The sequence below is a fragment of the Chiloscyllium punctatum genome, chromosome 1 (assembly GCF_047496795.1).
Source record: "Chiloscyllium punctatum isolate Juve2018m chromosome 1, sChiPun1.3, whole genome shotgun sequence".
NCBI classification, from domain to species: Eukaryota; Metazoa; Chordata; class Chondrichthyes; order Orectolobiformes; family Hemiscylliidae; genus Chiloscyllium; species Chiloscyllium punctatum.
The window spans coordinates 86,394,130-86,411,700 of record NC_092739.1 but is presented as its reverse complement, the minus strand read 5'-3'; the positions used below and the strand labels follow the sequence as shown (position 1 = coordinate 86,411,700).

The window sequence follows — 17,571 nt, the reverse complement described above, 5'->3', positions numbered from 1 at the left end:
CAGTTGCTGGAAACCAGAGTCTAGATTAGAGTTCCTGCTCCTTGGATGCTGAATGGGCTGCTGTGCTTTTCCAGCACCACTCTAATCTAGACATGAATAGAATAGTTAAGAAAGCATGTGGGACACTTGTATTCATCGGTCGTAACCTAGAGTATAAGAACAAGGAAGTAATATTGGAGTTGGACAAAGCATTGGTCAGGCCACAACTGGAATACTGTGTGCAGTTCTGGTTGCTATAGGAAGGATGTGATAGCAATAGGGGGGATATTGAGGAGGTTGACAAGGATATTGCCTCGTTGGAGAAATTGAGCTGTAAGCAGAGATTAGATAGACTTAGATTGTCTTCTTTAGAGCAGAGAAGACTGAGGCGGGGGTGTGGTGGGGGAACCTGATTGAGGTGTATAAGATTATGAAGGGTATGGACAAGATGAGTATAGAACAGCTGTTTTCCTTGGTTAAGAGGTTAATCACGAAAATACATGGTTTTAGGATAAGAGGCAGGAGATTCAGATGAGATTTGGGAAAAAAAAATTTCACTCAGCAATTGGTGGGAATCTGGAATGCACTGCCTGGCAAGAGTGGAGGCCAGAAACTTTACAATCTTTAAAAAAATGGTTGGATGAGTACTTGAAATATCATAACATTCAAGGATATGTGCAGGAAATTCAGATTAGCCACTTTTAGTGGTAGTCAGTGCAGACTGGATTGGCTGAAAGGCTCTTTCTGTGTTGTATGAATCGATGAATCTATCCATGAGTTCAATTGTATTATTTATAATATGTCCTCATTCTTCATGGTGATATGTATCACTTAACACTTCTCTGACTTAAATTTCCTCGGTCTCCTTTCTTTATCCCCTTCCCATCAGCCAGGGAAAGACAGATTGCAAAAGATAATTTAGGAAATGAACTGGGAGAAGATATATCTCGCATTGACATAATGACAGGATGGTATTATTTAGAAACAAGAGAGGCTGCGAATTTAGCACAAGGGACTGAGAGAGAGATTGCCATCTGATGTAACAAAAATGTCTACAATACCCAAATTGTAACTGTTTACTTTGCAAATGAAACTCGTTTTCTTAAAGGTTAGCTTGCAACACATAGTCTATCTGGTTATTAATAATTTCAGATCGATTAACATTAAAAGTGTTTAAAAAGTTAGTGTGAGCCTTATCCTGTTTAGTTTGACGCCCTACAGTAATACCTAATCTGTCTGGAAGTAAAGCTGCAGATGTGGCAGCAGGGAATAATTTAAAATGAAAATCGCTGAGATTGGCGCCTGAGACATGAGCTGAGAAAAATTGATGTCAGAAGTGGGATTCGAACCCACGCCTCCAGTCGGAGACCAGAACACCCGTCCCGCAATGGGAAGGACTGTATCCTTGAGTCTGGCGCCTTAGACCACTCGGCCATCCTGACAACTGACGGCAGCAGCGTCAGCGAGACTCAAATCCGTGAACATCAAGCAGGGTTTCTGGGTGACGGCAGTGCTGCGAGTGCTTTTAGCGTTTGATGCGGGCCAGCATTTTTATTTTTATTTGTCTCAGGAACATCTCACTCGGCCAGTCGTTCCTAATCATGTGCGGTCTATTTGACTTGGCTGCATGACCTCCTCCATTTTCGTATCCTCAGTGAGGGCGGCACCGAAGGCGGCTTTGCTCAGGGCGGAGCGGGGGACGGCCATGTTGAGGGCGGTACTTACCCAGCGGAGCTCAGGGAACCGCCATTTTGTGTGTGGAGGCGCATGCTCAGTACCACCCATAAGTGCAGCGAAAGAAGGTGCTGGACTCTTGAAAATACCCCGTTTTGTTAACATTGCAGAGATCACCGCTTCTCTTTGGTCGACATTTTATAAATTATATGTTACGTGAATGTACACACTTCAGTTGAAGCAGTTGCTGAAGTTTAAAAAGTACGAGTGAATCAATTAAAGCAAAATGCCCCTGGACACTGGAAATGGGAACTGAGATACAGTCTGGAAATACAGGATAAGCAGCATCGGTGGAGAGAGGAGCAGAGTTTTTATTTATTCTGTCGTGGGACGTGAGATTGATAGTTGGATCAGCATTTATTGCCCATCCCTAGTTTCCCTTGAGAAGTTGGTGGTGAGGTGCCTTCTTGAACTTCTGCAGTCCATGTGCACTAGGTTGACCCACTCTGCTGTTAGGGAGGGAGTTCCCAGATGTTGACCCAGCGACAGTGAGGGAACGGTGATATATCTCCAGGTCAACGTCGTGAGTGGCTTGGAGGGGAACTTGTAGGTGGTTTTCATTAACATGTTAAAGAGATTTTGACAAGTTTTGATTTAAGGACCAGTATGACCAGCACATTCATTTCCCAGTGTACCGAGCTTTTAAACAGCCTTTTCCCTCTGAGTTGAAGAAGTACACAAGGGAAGATCTCTGATCTGCAGGATACTGGAAAGCTGAACAAAAAGAATAATTTGCTCATGGAGCATCTGTGGAGGGAAACAATTAATGTTTCAGGTTGATGGCCATTCTCCTGGCTCCCAGGTGGAAATTTAGAGGTGACAGAGGTAAATTACCCGATGCTGAGGAAAGTGTAGTAAATAAGAAGTAACATTTAGAAATGAATGTATTGTTTGTACTGTACTTTATAGAACTGTAATGTTTCGAACTATTCGAAATGAATTAGATCGGTATGTGTCATTTTCAGGTTTTACATGGTTTTCCTTATGGCCAGTGAAATGAAGCTGCACCCCTCTGGTTCTCAGCAGATTGGATTGACACAATTTCCCTTCCTTTAAACCGTGTTGACTGCCCAATTACTTGATGCAACTAATGCAAGTGCCTTTAAATAGCCCTAGCCAAAACCTTAGTGTTATGGGTGTGTGGGAAATAGAACCCACTCATTTCAATAATTTAAGTCCGAGACAAGATCTGAAGCAACAGTATCATTTATTATACACTTGCAAACGTGGTGCCTAAAATAGACACGCAGAGTTTAGCAAGTACATATATAGGATTAGTTTCTCCTTCCCTCCTCCCACGACTCTAAACCTGGTGCCTATTACTATTGTTTATCTCTTGCCTTATCCGGCCTTGTGCATAACAAAGTACAAGTTTTACTTGGCCATTTCACCACAACCTGCTGTGGTCCATTGTTAGGTGTATCCTCCTTCACTGCCATCTGTTTCCCTTACTTGTAACATTTCCTTCCATTCCTTATTCATATTGAGTCTTATGACCTTTTAATTGTGGTTTGTTTTTGTTTTTGCAGAAGTGGGAAACAGATGCTTATAACTACTGTTTGTACAAGCATATCTGGCTTAACCTACACCCTCACAGCACCTTATCTATTTGTAACATCTACCATTGTTTTCAGGCACATTTCATTCTTGTATGCACATTATAGCTAATACAAAAACAATTATATATTTCCTTCACATAATTTTCATTCTTGTTGACTCAGCTCTTGGTTGAAACAATTATACACTGGTGTGAATTAATTTACCTTGCATAAGTAATTATGATTGCAGAAGTAACACTACTTTACCTATATCCCACAGGTGGAGGGGAGAAAAAATTAGGGATGCTGTTCAACAGCGTCAGTCTTCAGGATTTGATGGAGGTCTTCTTTTGGGTTCCCATTCTCTGTTGTTCTCCTCCATGGAATTCCTGCAAAGGAAAATCTGCTAAAGTTGGTGAATGACATATACTGGCCTGACTCGTCTTGTATATTTGAAAGTGAGGGTCCAGTGTGACCAGTACATTCATTACTCAGTGTACTGAGGTTTTAAACTATCTTTTCCTTATGAATGGCTAACTTGAGTATTCTAAAGTACTGCCCACTCAGGTCACTGATGGTTGAATCAAACAGAGCTGCAAAAAGCTGTCATAAAGAGAATCAGTTAATTTTGAGGAAAGCCACCTCTCCCCAGCACAGCCTGAGGAACAGAGTGTAGCACACATCCTCTTCACAGTTTAGAGTTCTTCCGAGTTTAGTGTCATCTGCAAATTTTGAAACTGTTCCCTGCACACCAAGATCCAGATCATTAATATATGTTAGGAAAGGCAAGGGTCCTCAGCAAACCTAACTCTCAACCTCCCTCTAGCCTGAAAAATACCCATTGAACATTACTTTTTGTTTCCTATCACTCAACTAATTTTGCATCTGCATTGCTACTATTTTTTTCCATATCAATAGAGATAACTTCCTCATCTGTATGTTGTATGGAACTGTATCAAACACATTTTTTGAAATCCATGTTTAACACATGAACAGTGTTAACCCTCATAAAGCCTTTCTGTTACCTCTTCAAAAAAACTTCAGCAAATTAATTAAACATGATTTTCCCTTTAGAAATCATGCTACTCTTCTGAAACACCTCACATTTTTCTATCTTGACCACTATTCTATTCCCATTAATTGTTTCTAGAAGTTTCCCCACAACCAAAGTCAAAGTAGCTGGTCTGTAATTGTTGTGATAATCCTTACAACTTTTCTTAACCAAGGATATAAAGAAATCCTATTTGCAGTTCTCCAGTCCTGTACAACTAGAATCACATTATTTCTACATTTTAAAATTTGCTGTTTATAGGGAGAGACTGAATAGGCTGGGGCTATTTTCCTGGAGTGTCAGAGACTGAGGGTTGATCTTGTAGAGGTTTATAAAATCATGGGCATGGAAAGAGTGAATAGCCAAGGACTTTTCCTGGGAGTGGGGGCGTCCAAAACTAGAGGGCATCGGTTTAAAGTGAGAGGAGAAAGATTTAAAAGGGATCTAAGGGGCAATGTTTTCATGCAGAGAGTGGTGTGTGTTTGAAGTAAGCTGCCAGAGGAAGTGGTGGAAGCTGGTGTAGTAACAAAATTTAAAAGATATCTGGATGGGTATATGAATAGGAATAGTTTAGAGGGATATGGGCAAATAGAACAATACAGCGCAGAACAGGCTCTTCGGCCCTCGATGTTGTGCCGACCTGTGAACTATTCTCAGCTTGTCCCCCTACACTATCCCAAAATCATCCATGTGCTTATCTAAGAATTGTTTAAATCTCCCTCATGTGGCTGAATTGACTACATTAGCAGATAGGGCATTCCACGCCCTTACCACTCTCTGCATAAAGATCTAGGACTAGATTAATTTAGGATATCTGGACAGCATGGATGACTTGGTCCGAAGGGTCTGTTTCTGTTCTGTGCAAGTCTATGACTTTCAATCTGCCCTCCATCTCTCTCTGACAGGGGTCGAAAGTACACTCCCAACAATGCGATTTTTTTTTTGTTTTGAAGTTCTACGCAAATGGCCTTAATTGACACCATCCCTCCTTAATGCAATACAGGTTTCCCCCCCCATCCGCAGGTGATACATTCCAAGACCTACCGCGCATGCCCAAAACTGCAGATAGTAGTGAACCCTATTATTTAAATGGGAAATTTACCTTCCCGGCAAACCCCTAGTATTATTTCTGGAATGTTCCACGTAATATTTTCGGGCCGCTGTAAACTGTGGATACCTGAAACCACAGAAACCGAATCCGCATATACTGGGGTTCTACTGTACTTAGGAATATAAGATGAGAAGTAGGCCATTTAGCCCCTTGCTACTGATCTGTGGCCTAACTCCATATGAATACCTAGGACCCATATCCCTTAATAGCTTTACTTAATTAGAATTTATCCATCTCAGACTTAAATTTAACAATTGAATTAGCATCCACCAACATTTGAGAAAGAGAGTTCCAAATTTCCACTACTCTCTGTGTACAGGAGTGCTTTCTAACATCTTTCTTGAATCACCTGGCCCTAATTCTTAGACCATGCCCTGGTTCTAGAATCGTCAACCAGTGGAAATAATTTTATCTTTATCAACCCTATCTTTCCTTATCAATATCTTGAAGACCTGAAGTCCTGATATCATCTTTGTAAACGTATGTTGAAAACCTATCTCTCCAGGGCTAAAACATCCATCCTAAGGGGTGATGCCCAGCTCTAATTAAGGTTTGAACATATGTATCCCTATACTCTAGCCATTTGGATATTCCATTAGCTTTTTTTGCCTATTCTTTGCACCTGTTTGTAGCATTTTATAGAGCTAAGCACCTGAACCCCCAGATGTTCCAGCCTTGTCTGCTTTCTTTTCTATTTCTTTTTTCTTTCTCTCTACTCTCATGTCTCTTATCTCTTTTATTTTACTTACCTTTTGGTGAAGAGCTCAGTCACAGCAACAGCATCGGTGGCAATGAGTAGGCCCAGTAGTGCACCCCATGGTGGCAGCATTGTAGGTGAGTTTGGGTTCCTGATGGCTTCTGCATCGTTGACACGGTCCTAGCGCTGACTTATGGCTGCTGCTACAGAGGTGAATTTGGGTGCCTGGCAGCATCTGCGCCCAGCACTGATTCATGGAGGAGGCAGCAGAGGCAAATTTGGGCCCAAAGCCGACTCATGGTGACAGTGGAGTTTGGGCCGTATGGTACTGGCAGCATCGGTGATATCTGCATTCATGAGGTCTGACGAGGTCCAGCAAGGACTCAGAGTGGCGAGAGGGTTGGTGAAAGCAAGATGACGCCAAAGAGTGGCGACATTTGTTCCATCAGCAGCGGCGTGACGAAGGGGTCTCGTGCCTGGTTACCAGGCCCATGATGGAACACTTAACACAAACAGCTATAAAGTTGTACACTTTCTTTATTTCTTCATTTTTTTGCCTTTATATTCTATGTTTTTGTTTCTTTTTCTGTGTTTTCAAATGGTGCCTGAGAGTGGTGACACTGTACAACACTTTTCACTATATTTTGTAACAGGATACATTTGACAATAAATAAATCAAATTTGTGTATTTGACATTTGACTGTTATGATATTATCCAAGTTGTTTTTGAATATTGTGAATAATTTAGATGCCAACACAGATCCCTGCGGGACACCACATGTGGAGTGACATGAGCAATATTCCAATCCAGTGATACAACTCCTGAATTCAGTGAAGTCTGGAGGATTATGGTTAGGGTTATGGTATGGTTTTACCTCCTATAATACCTATGGATGGAAACAGTCAGGTCCTGGGCTTTGTCACTTTTCAGTTCCATTAATTTCCCAATTATTAATTACTTACTTGAGCTAATGTTATTTTGACCCTCTCCATGATGTTGTGTTGATTCCTTTGGGAGTTGGAAAGCTATCCTCCTTTTCTGCTGTGAATACGGAAGCAAATTAATCATTCAGCATGTCTGCCATTTCTCCATGGTCATTGACAGTATTCCCCACGCTCAGCCTTCAGTGGCCAATAGTATTCATAACTAGCTGCTTTCATTTTATATATGATTAGATTAGATTACTTATAGTGTGGAAATCTCAAAGATTTCTTATTGCCTTTTATGTCCCTTGCAAGTTTCCTTTTCGTTATATTTTTTAGCCATTCTTAGAAACTGTTCTTTGTTTGTCTTTGTATTTGTCCGATGCTATGGTACATGCACTGTTCTTTTGTAATTTTATAAAGCTTTTAATTTTATGCTGTCCCTTACTTCTTTCGAAGGTTGCTGCTGAAAATGTGTTGCTGGAAAAGCGCAGCAGGTCAAGCAGCATCCAAGGAGCAGGAGAATCAACGTTTCGGGCATAAGCCCTTCTGAAGAAGGGCTTATGCCCGAAACGTTGATTCTCCTGTTCCTTGGATGCTGCCTGACCTGCTGCACTTTTCCAGCAACACATTTTCAGCTCTGACCTCCAGCATCTGCAATCCTCACTTTCTCCTCCTTTAGAAGGTTGGGCTTTTTTGTGAGGTTGAGCTTTTCCTTCTCATGGTTACAAACTTCTTCTGAATAGCATTAAATGTTCTTTGAACACCCTCCACTGTTGCTCAGTTGTTTACTGATTAGCAGAGACTGTGGACAGTCAATTAAATCAGGCTCTTTGCTCATTACTAAATCTAATATTGCTTATCTCCTTGTCACATCCAAGACACATTGACATAGGAAACCTACCCTACTCACAGGTCTCCCTGCATTAGAATAAATACCACCAACCTTGCTGGCTGTCTTGTGTCTTAACCTTAACGTAGGCAATGCCTGCCAGACTGACGACTTCACTTCAGCTATCACTCAGAACTGTATCCCATTTTCCCTGTTTAAACTCCATCAACAGTATCTGCAACAACTACCCCATCCCAATCCACCTACCACTAGACACATCTATACAGGAGCAACCCTTCAGACGTATGCAGATCGCACTTTCCACAGAAACAGACCCAGTCATCCAAGAATTTAAGATCATAAGACATAGCAGCAGAAATTAGGTTATTCGGCCCATTGAGTCTGCTCTGCCATTCAGTCATGGCTGGCAGGTTTTTCAACCTTAATTTTCCACTTTCTTCCTGTAACCTTTGATCCTCTTGGCAATCAAGAACCTATTTATCTTTGCTTTAAATATATTCAATGACCTAGCTTCTACAGCCTTCCTACAGAATTCCACAGATTCACCACTCTCTGGCTAAAGAAGTTTCTCCTCATCTCCATCCTGAAAGGTCTTCCCTTTACTCTAAGGCTGTGCCCTTGGGTCCTCGTCTCTCATGCCAATGGAAACATCTTCACAATGTCCACGTTGTCCAGGCTCTTTAGTATTCTGTAATTTTTAATCAGATGCCCCCTCATCCTTTTAAATGCCATCAAGTTTAGACCCAGAGTCCTCAAATAATTTTCATAAATTCAGCCTTTCATTTCAGGGATCATTCTCGTGAACTTCCTCTGGACCAATACATATTTCCCGAGGTATGGGCTCAGAATTGCTGACTTTACTCTAAATGTGGTCTGACCAGTGCCTTATAAAGCCTCAGAAGTACATCCCTCCTTTTATATTCTAATCCTTTTGAAATGAACAACATCATTGTATTTACCTCCCTAACTACTGACCTCAGTCGTTGGTAAGATTTTGGAGTCCATTGTGAAGGATGAGATTTCTGCACACTTAAAAGTGCATGGTAAAATACGGTAAAGTCAGCTTGGTTTCATCAAGGGGAGGTCATGCCTGACAAATCTGCTGGAATTCTTTCTTGGAGGTAACGAGCAGGTTAGACCAAGGAGAGCCAATGCAAGTTATCTATCTGGACTTCCACATTTTTTAAAAAAGATTAGATTCCCTACAGCATGCTAACAGGGCCTTCAGCCTAACAAGGCCATGCCAACCTTCTGAAGAATAACCCACCCAACACTATGGGCAATTTAGCATGGCCAATTCACCTGGCTTGTGGGAGGGAACCAACACAGACACAGACAGTCACCCGAGGCTGAAATTGAACCCAGGTGTCTGGTGTTGTGAGGCAGGAGTGATAACCACTGAGCCACCATGCCTTAGGAAAAACCTGGGTTAGGATTCCCAAGTCCCTTTGCACTTCAGACTTCTGAATTTCCTCCCCATTTAGAAAGTAGTCCATGCTTCTATTCTACCAAAGTATATAACCTCATACTTTCTCACATTGTATTTCATTTGCCACTTCTTTGCCTACTGTCCTAACCTGTCTAAACCTTTTTGCAACCACCCTGCCTCCTCAATACTACTTGCCCCTCCACCCGTCTTTGTATCATGTGCAAACTTAGGCAGAATGTCTTCATTTTCTTCATCCAGATCATGAAAGTATAAAGTGAACTGTTGTGGTCCTGACACTGACCTTTGTGGAGCACCGGCTTTCTACCTGAGAAAGACCCTTTTATTCCCAAACTCTGCCTTCTGCCAGACAATCAAGCTTCTATCCATGTTAGTACCTTGCCTCTAACACCATGACCCTTATCTTACTCAGCAACCTTCTGTGTGGTATTGTATCAAAAGCCTTGTGGAAGTCCAGATAGATAACTTGCATTGGCTCTCCTTGGTCTAACCTGCTCGTTACCTCCAAGAAAGAATTCCAGCAGATTTGTCAGGCATGACCTCCCCTTGATGAAACCAAGCTGACTTTACCGTATTTTACCATGCACTTTTAAGTGTGCAGAAATCTCATCCTTCACAATGGACTCCAAAATCTTACCAACGACTGAGGTCAAATTAATCGGCCTATAATTTCCCATCTTTTGCCTTACTCCCTTCTTAAATAGGGGGGTTACGTTTGCAATTTTCCAGTCCTCCGGGACCCTCGCTGACTCCAGTGATACCTGAAAGATTACTACTAAAGTCTCCACTATCTCTTCACCTATCCTTTTCAGAACTTTACGGTGTAGCCCATCTGGTCCAGGTGATTTATCCACTTTCAGACCCTTCAGTTTTTCTAGCACCTTGTCCTTGGCGAACAACCTCTATCCACCTATTCCTTTTTAAAATGCATTTGTCTGATGTGGGCTGGGCCAACATTTATGTGCTTATTCTAGTTGCTTTTGGGAGACGGTGATGATGAGTTGCCTTCTTCAATTACTGCAGATCATTTGGTATAGATGAACCAACACTTCTGTTTGGGAGAGAATTCCAAGATTTTGATCCAGCAGCATTGGAGAAACAACTGTATATTCCCAAGACAGGATTATGTGTGGCTTTGAGGGGAACTTCTAGGCGGTAGTATTTCCAATAATCTGCTGCCCATATTTTTCTAGACAGTAGTGGTCTGGAAGGTACTGTCTAAGGATCAGGTGGCACTGGTAGTAATTCAGAGTTTGCAATCTTTGAGGTCTTGCTTTTTAATCTTCCACATAGCTCCTTAAAATTTTGAAGGACTTCATGTGAGTGCATGACCTCGGACTTTTCTCCCTCCCCTCCAGAATACCTTTCAGTGTCATCTTTTATCCTGGCCCCAGGGTGGCAGTACATCATCCTAGTCGGTACTCCTCACTCTTGAGTCTCCTACCACTATAGTTCTTCCTAGTTCTATTCCATCACACTCCTGACTTTTGCCTTGTAGATGGTAGACTGGGTTTGGGGAATCAGGAGGTGAATTATTGACTGAAGTATTCCTAGCCTTTGACCTGCTTTTATTGCTGTAGTATTGACATCTTTAGTCTATTTCAATTTCTGATCAATGATAACCCCAGGATGTTAGATTAGATTCCCTACAGTATGGAAACAGGCCCTTCGGCCAAACAAGTCCACACTGACCCTCCGAAGAGTAACTCACCTACATCCATCCCCCTACCCTATATTTACTCCTAACTAATGCACCTAACACTATAGGCAATTTAGCATGGCCAATTCACCTGACCTGCACATCTTTGGATTGTGTGAGGAAACTAAGAGTACCCAGAGGAAACCACATAGACACAGAGAGAATGTGCAAACTCCACACAGTCACCCAAGGCTGGGACCGAACCCGGGTCCCTGGTGCTGTGAGGTAGCCGTGCCTGAGCCACCATGCTGCCCCATGCCAGCCATGTTAATGGGAGATTTGGTGTTGATAACGTCATTGAATATCAAGGAATAATGGTTAGATTCTGTCTTATTAGAGATGACATTACCTGTCACTTTTCTGTTGTGAATATTACTAACCATGTCAGCCCAAATCTTTCAGGTGTTCTTATATTTGAAACTGAACTACCTCAGTTGTAAATGCCACATCTTTTTATTTTATTGTAATTTTGATTATGGACAAAATTGACAAAAAACTGTGTTGAAGAAGGAACTACTCTATTTTTAAAAAGCATGTTACTGAAGCTCATTGTAAGTTGTGTTTTAACTGTTGTTTTGCAAGTAGTTGGGGGTGGATGGTATAAGTAGCATTGGTGTATTGGGTAGGTGAACAGCATGTTGAGTGAAAAATACTGGCAGGAACCTTAGGAGTTCTGAAAGAGCAGACGGTGTGCCTTTTTCTAATGAAATGTCTAAAATCTCAGAAGCCAGTTTATTTTCTCCCACTAGCTCTGTAAGCTGTTATCTTTAACCAGTAAATCAGATATTATATAATTGTAAACAAATCGGTGTATGCCTTCTGCGGCGAAGTGAAGGAACTGAAGGATTTGGGAAACTAAAGGAATCCTTCAATCCAATCCTAAAGACTGATGTTACTGAACTGCTTCCCCTGTTTGATTTCATGTTCACCCATAACACCAATGTTTTTATCTATTTGTATGTATATTTAAGGGGTTTTGTAAGAGTGGGATTAGAGTTCTAACTATTAGAGTTATAAGTTTACAGTTTGTAGTTGTCTACCTCTATGTATGATGTATCTTTATTTGTAATAAATACTCATTCTTATTAAGTAAAGAAACCTGAGTTTGCAGAAGTAAATAGGGGATTTTATGTATTTTTGTTAAAATATTTAACTTTTGTGATGACTCAGAGAAAGGAAGGGCTTCATTTCCAGCATACTACCCCAATAAGGCAAAACAAAGAATTTGAAGAGTTGCAAATGATGTGAATATTCTCACTTGTGACCTTATTGTAGAACAGATCGTTGATGAAGCAGTTGATGATTGAGCTTAGAGCTATTAAAGAAGCTGCTTACATTAACTAAGGAAATTGGAAACTCAGTATGGTTTAATGGAAGGAAAATCAGCTTAGTTCAATCTTTTGAAGTTATTTGAGGAAGTAATATGTCCTGTGGACAGTTGATAAAGTATCATATCAGAGGTTATTATATAAAAGCTTATGATGTAGTTAGTAGATAGAAGCATATTGGCATGATCTAAAGATTATATGCTTAACAGGAAACAGAGTATGCATAAAGGGTCTTTTTCAGGCTGACAAAGTGTAATGAGTGGCATGCCACGTAAATTGGCCCACAGTTTGTATAAGTAACTTGGATCAAGGGATGGAAGGTATGGTTACCAAATTTGCTAGCAATACAAAGATAGGTAGTAAATTTGTGAAGAGGACATAACAAAACTACAAAATGATATAGATAGGTTAAGTGCCTGTTTTCCCTGGAGCATTGGAGGCTGAGGGGTGACCTTATAGAGGTTTATAAAATCATGAGGGGCATGGGTAGGATAAATAGACAAGGTCTTTTCCCCTAGGATGGGGCAGTTCAGAACTAGAGGGCATAGGTTTAGGGTGAGAGGGTAAAGATTTAAAAGGGACACACAGAGGGTGGTGAGTACATGGAATGAGCTGCCAGAGTAGTAGTGGAGGTTTGTACAATTACAGCATTTAAAAGGTATCTGGATGGGGATATGACTAGGAAGGGTTTAGAGGGATATGGGCCAAGTGCTGGAAAATGGGACTAGATTAATTTAGGATAGCTGGTTGTCATGGATGAGTTAGACTGAAGGGTCTTTTTGCCCGTGCTGTACATCTTCATGACTCTGAGTAGGGGGCTAGGATTTAGCAAGTGGAGAATAATGTTGGAAAATGTGAAGTTGTCCACTTTGGTAGGAAGGTTAAGAAGAAGTGCATGTTGCCTAAGTAATGAGAGATTGCTGAGCTCTGGGCTACAGAGGAATACAGTGCTTGAATCACAAATTGTGATTATAAAGATTAGATTACATTACAGCGTGGAAACAGGCCCTTCGGCCCAACAAGTCCACACTGACCCGCCAAAGCACAACCCACCCATGCCCCTTCATTTACCCCTTACCTAACACTATGGGCAATTTAGCATGGCCAATTCACCTGACCTGCACATCTTTGGACTGTGGGAGGAAACCGGAGCATCCGGAGGAAACTCACGCAGACACGGGGAGAACGTGCAAACTCCACACAGTCAGTCGCCTGAGGCGGGAATTGAACGTGGGTCTCAGGCACTGTGAGGCAGCAGTGCTAACCACTGTGCCACCGTGCCGCCCACAAAACTACACTTGTGACCTTATTAAAGAGTGAGGAATAGTACCTGAGGAAAGATAATGGTTCATAGCATTACCTAGACAGAAGGAAATAAGGGAATTCAAAGTGGGAATTGGAGCAAAGAAGCAAGAAATGTATCTGGTGAAAATATTAGGGTCAGAGTGAATGGAGGTATGAGAAAAGCTAGAAGGTATGCATTGACAGTCTAGGACAGGAGCAAGCCTTTGGAGTCTTTGCTGGGGAAGAAGGGAAATCTATCACAGGCAACTGAACAGATGGTCAGACTGTTAAGGCTGAATTTTACATGTCTCCACAGGTTCTGTTCTGAAAAAGGGCCATTAGATTTGAAATGCTAACTCTCCCTCCACAGATGCAGATCTGCTGAGTTTCTTTAGCAGTTCTGTTTTTGTTTCAGATTTCATCCACTGTACTTTGTTTTATATTAGCGCAGTAGGCTATCCTACTCGAGCTTCAGATAGACGTAGGATCTCTTTTCACTGCTGGATTCTCCCCTCCATGGTTTGAGACCCCAAGTTCACCCTTTCTATTTGCTTTCAAAACATCCTTCGGTATGGGGACCAAAACTGCTCACAATATTCCAAATGCAGTTTGACCAGAGCCTTATATGGCCTCAGCAGTACATCTCTGCTGTTGTATTCTAACCTTGTTGAAATGAATGCTAACATTGCATTTGCCTTCCTAATTGCCTAGTGAACCTGGATGTTGACCTTAAGAAAATCCTGAACTAGGAGTCCTAAGTCCCTTTGTGCTTCAGATTTCTAAGGCCTTTTCCCATTTAGGAAATGTTCTATTCTTCCTACCAAAGTGTGTAACCTCACACATTGTATTGCATCTGCCACTTCTTTGTCCACTCTCCTAGCCTGTCCAAGTCCTTCGGCAGCCTCTCTGCTTCCTCAACCATACCTGTCCCTCCAGCTATCTTTCTGTCCTCTACAAACGTAGCAACTATGTAATTGGGTACTACCAAAACTGAGTGCAGTGGAATCTCAGTTAGGGGTAATTTAAGATATTTTTAACCAGCTAGTTTCTTTCTATCCATTTTTAAATATAAAATGTGTGATTTACATTTCCTTAAATGTTAACTGGTATTTCTAAACATTTTTACCACAAGATTGTTCACTTGTTCAAATCCCAATATCAACAGCATATTATCAGAAGTCGAACAGGACCTTCACCTTCATTATTCATCATTAGTTCTACAATAAAGTCAAAACCGCTGGCTACTATCTGTGTTGATTTTGCACATTCTCCCCAGTATGTGTGGGTTTCCTCTGTGTTCTCCTGTTTCTTTTCACAGTCCAAAGATAAGCAGCTTAGGTGGATTGACTATGCTAAATTGCCCATAGTGTCCAGGGATATGTAGGTTAAGTGGATTAATCATAGGAAATGCAGGGGTAGCGTAGAGGGTGTGTGTCTGGGTGAGATGCTCTTCAGAGGGTCATTGTCAACTCAATAGGCTGAATGGCCTGCTTCCACACTGTAGGGATTCAATGATTTGCAAATATGGAGTAATTGTATGAGGCGACATGGTTTCAAAGAAATCAAACAACTCTACATTGAAATTATTATTCCATTGTTACTGCAGTATATTAGAAACACAGATCAGCTATTTTGTAACACAATAAAGCATTATAACATTTTGATAAAGTCAATTTTACAAGAACATGTACACAAATTATTTTAAGCACAACAGATTAAATTCAATTAATTTTGCATCACAGATGTTATTTGTGTTGCTTTTCAGGAGTAAATCTATCCTTATTCGACCTAAACTTAATAAATTATAAAAATAAATTATCTGATTAGCCTACCTCTACTGATAATTGTAAATGGTTTGAATATTCTGTCAGTTTTTAGAAGACACTTTCTAAATCAGCCAGTAAATGAAGACATTTTGTTAATTTAATTGCCAATTACTTTCTCTGACTTGTTGAAGGCATTGCCTTTATCTAGGGACAATATCACAGGAATTAGGCATCCTGATATTATGCCAAAAATAGCAACTCATCACAGAATTGTTCTGAAAGATTAAGTTAATCAGTGTCTATGAAAAGATGACAAAACCTACACCAAAACTGTGCATGACATGGCTGAATATCACATTTTCTTATTTCAGATTTCCAGCAATCTTTAAAAAACTTTCTATCTCAGGCTGTTCTTTATTAGAGAGACTGAATACCAAACCTCAGTGTTGACAGATTATTTGACTGCAAGAGCATCATAGCTGGGTGCAGTTGAGTTTCCAAGTAGCAACCACACACAATTTCTGCAAAAGCTATTAAACATGTTTGAACAATGGAATCGCTGACCAATGTTTAACACCCTGATTTGTGTCTGTGCCAAATGTAGTAGTTATTCTTTCACTGATTGAAATCAGTAACTCTGCATAAGTTGGAACAGAGCTTCGAACATCAATTTGATTAAAAGTTCTAGGTAATAGGGTTGTATTAGTATCATCATTGGGTCAGAAGAAGTTGTGGGTTCCGATGCCACACAAAAGGCATAATCCTGGCTGTTATTTTGGTGCAGTGATAAAGAAAATTCCACTGTCAGAACACTTAGTCTGATTTTACCTCTCTTCAGGTTGTTGAGTTCTGAATATGTTAAAATCTCAGATGCTGTCTTTGGCATGAGATATTAAACTGAGATCCATTCAGACACGTAAAAGTTCCCTTGATACTTTACAAAGAGCAGGGTTTGTTCTCTTGATGATCCTGCTGTATGCACATTACTTTCCACATTTCTTGACAGTTCAAAAATGCTTCATTATCTGTAAAGTGTTTTGGGATGTCGTCAGGTCACAGGAGATGCCAAAGGGAACTGTTTGTATTTCCCTCTATGCCATTTCACTTCATTTGGTACCTCCTTCTATAAGGAGAATGTGTACTACTGATTTCTTACAATTAATGTACCTCAACTACAGATTGCTCAGCATTTTTATACAAAATTAATCTGGTCCAGCCAAGCATTACAAGTATTTGCCAACAGTATTATAATCAATGAACTACTTCATGGCAGTACATTGATGAACACGCTTATATTGGGGAGAGTTTTAGCCTAAGGTTTAGATAACAGTTTCAATTCTTGCTAAATCATAGCTCTGCTCTCCCATCAGAGGGAGGAACTGGTGGTGGTTTAATCTGAGGGTCACCATGCTTCAGGCAAAGGTTAGACTAAGAAACTGAGACCTTCACAGCAACCTCATCTGATAGAGGAATTGAACCTATGCTGTTGGCATCACTCCAGCCTTAGAAATCAACCATTCAGCTAACCAACCTACGCACACTACATGGCTTCAGTATGGTGTGAATTCATGTATAATTTTCGAAAACCAAATTGAAAAGACTTGGTTATAAATTCTGCTGTTCATACCAAAAAAATTGATCTCTCTTAAAGGTGCCAATTTACTTTGCTTTCTGACCCCATAGATGCAGCCTGTGAGTGGCAGAGGACTAGGGGAGAGAATTCAGAAAAATATGCTGAGACAGCTGAAGAATCTGTTACCAATATTAGTTCTGTTTTCAGAGATGAAAATATTTGTAACATCAGTTAGTTTTGCTGATGAAGGGAAGGGAATTGGGTTTGTTATGAAAATAGGAAGTGCTGGTTAGCATAGGTGAACAAATGAACAATTTATCGATTCTTTGAAAAGCCATTAAAAATTGGTCTGGAGAATGAGCATTTTTGAAACTATGTAGAAATATTTGTGCATGAATATGTTTTCATCTATTTTTAAAAAATCACAAAATCCATTTAAAAATGCTCCCAACTAGGCTAGAAAAGAACCTTCTTATTCTTTTGGAATTATTTACAGAACACTCTTAAAAAGACTTAAGCAGGTGAGTAGTCTTTAACAGGTACAAGGTCTGTGAATAACAAATGGGTGAAATATTCTTAATTTTCAT

General features: G+C 40.6%; 1 non-coding gene across 1 annotated transcript; it reads right to left on the bottom strand.

The window, feature by feature from the left end:
* Positions 1–1,307: 1,307 nt before the first annotated feature.
* trnal-caa (transfer RNA leucine (anticodon CAA)) lies at positions 1,308–1,421 on the bottom strand. The gene is made up of 2 exons: positions 1,384–1,421; positions 1,308–1,353 (listed from the first exon to the last, which is right to left on the bottom strand). It is a non-coding gene; the product is annotated as a tRNA-Leu (tRNA).
* Between the last annotated feature and the right edge of the window lie 16,150 nt (positions 1,422–17,571).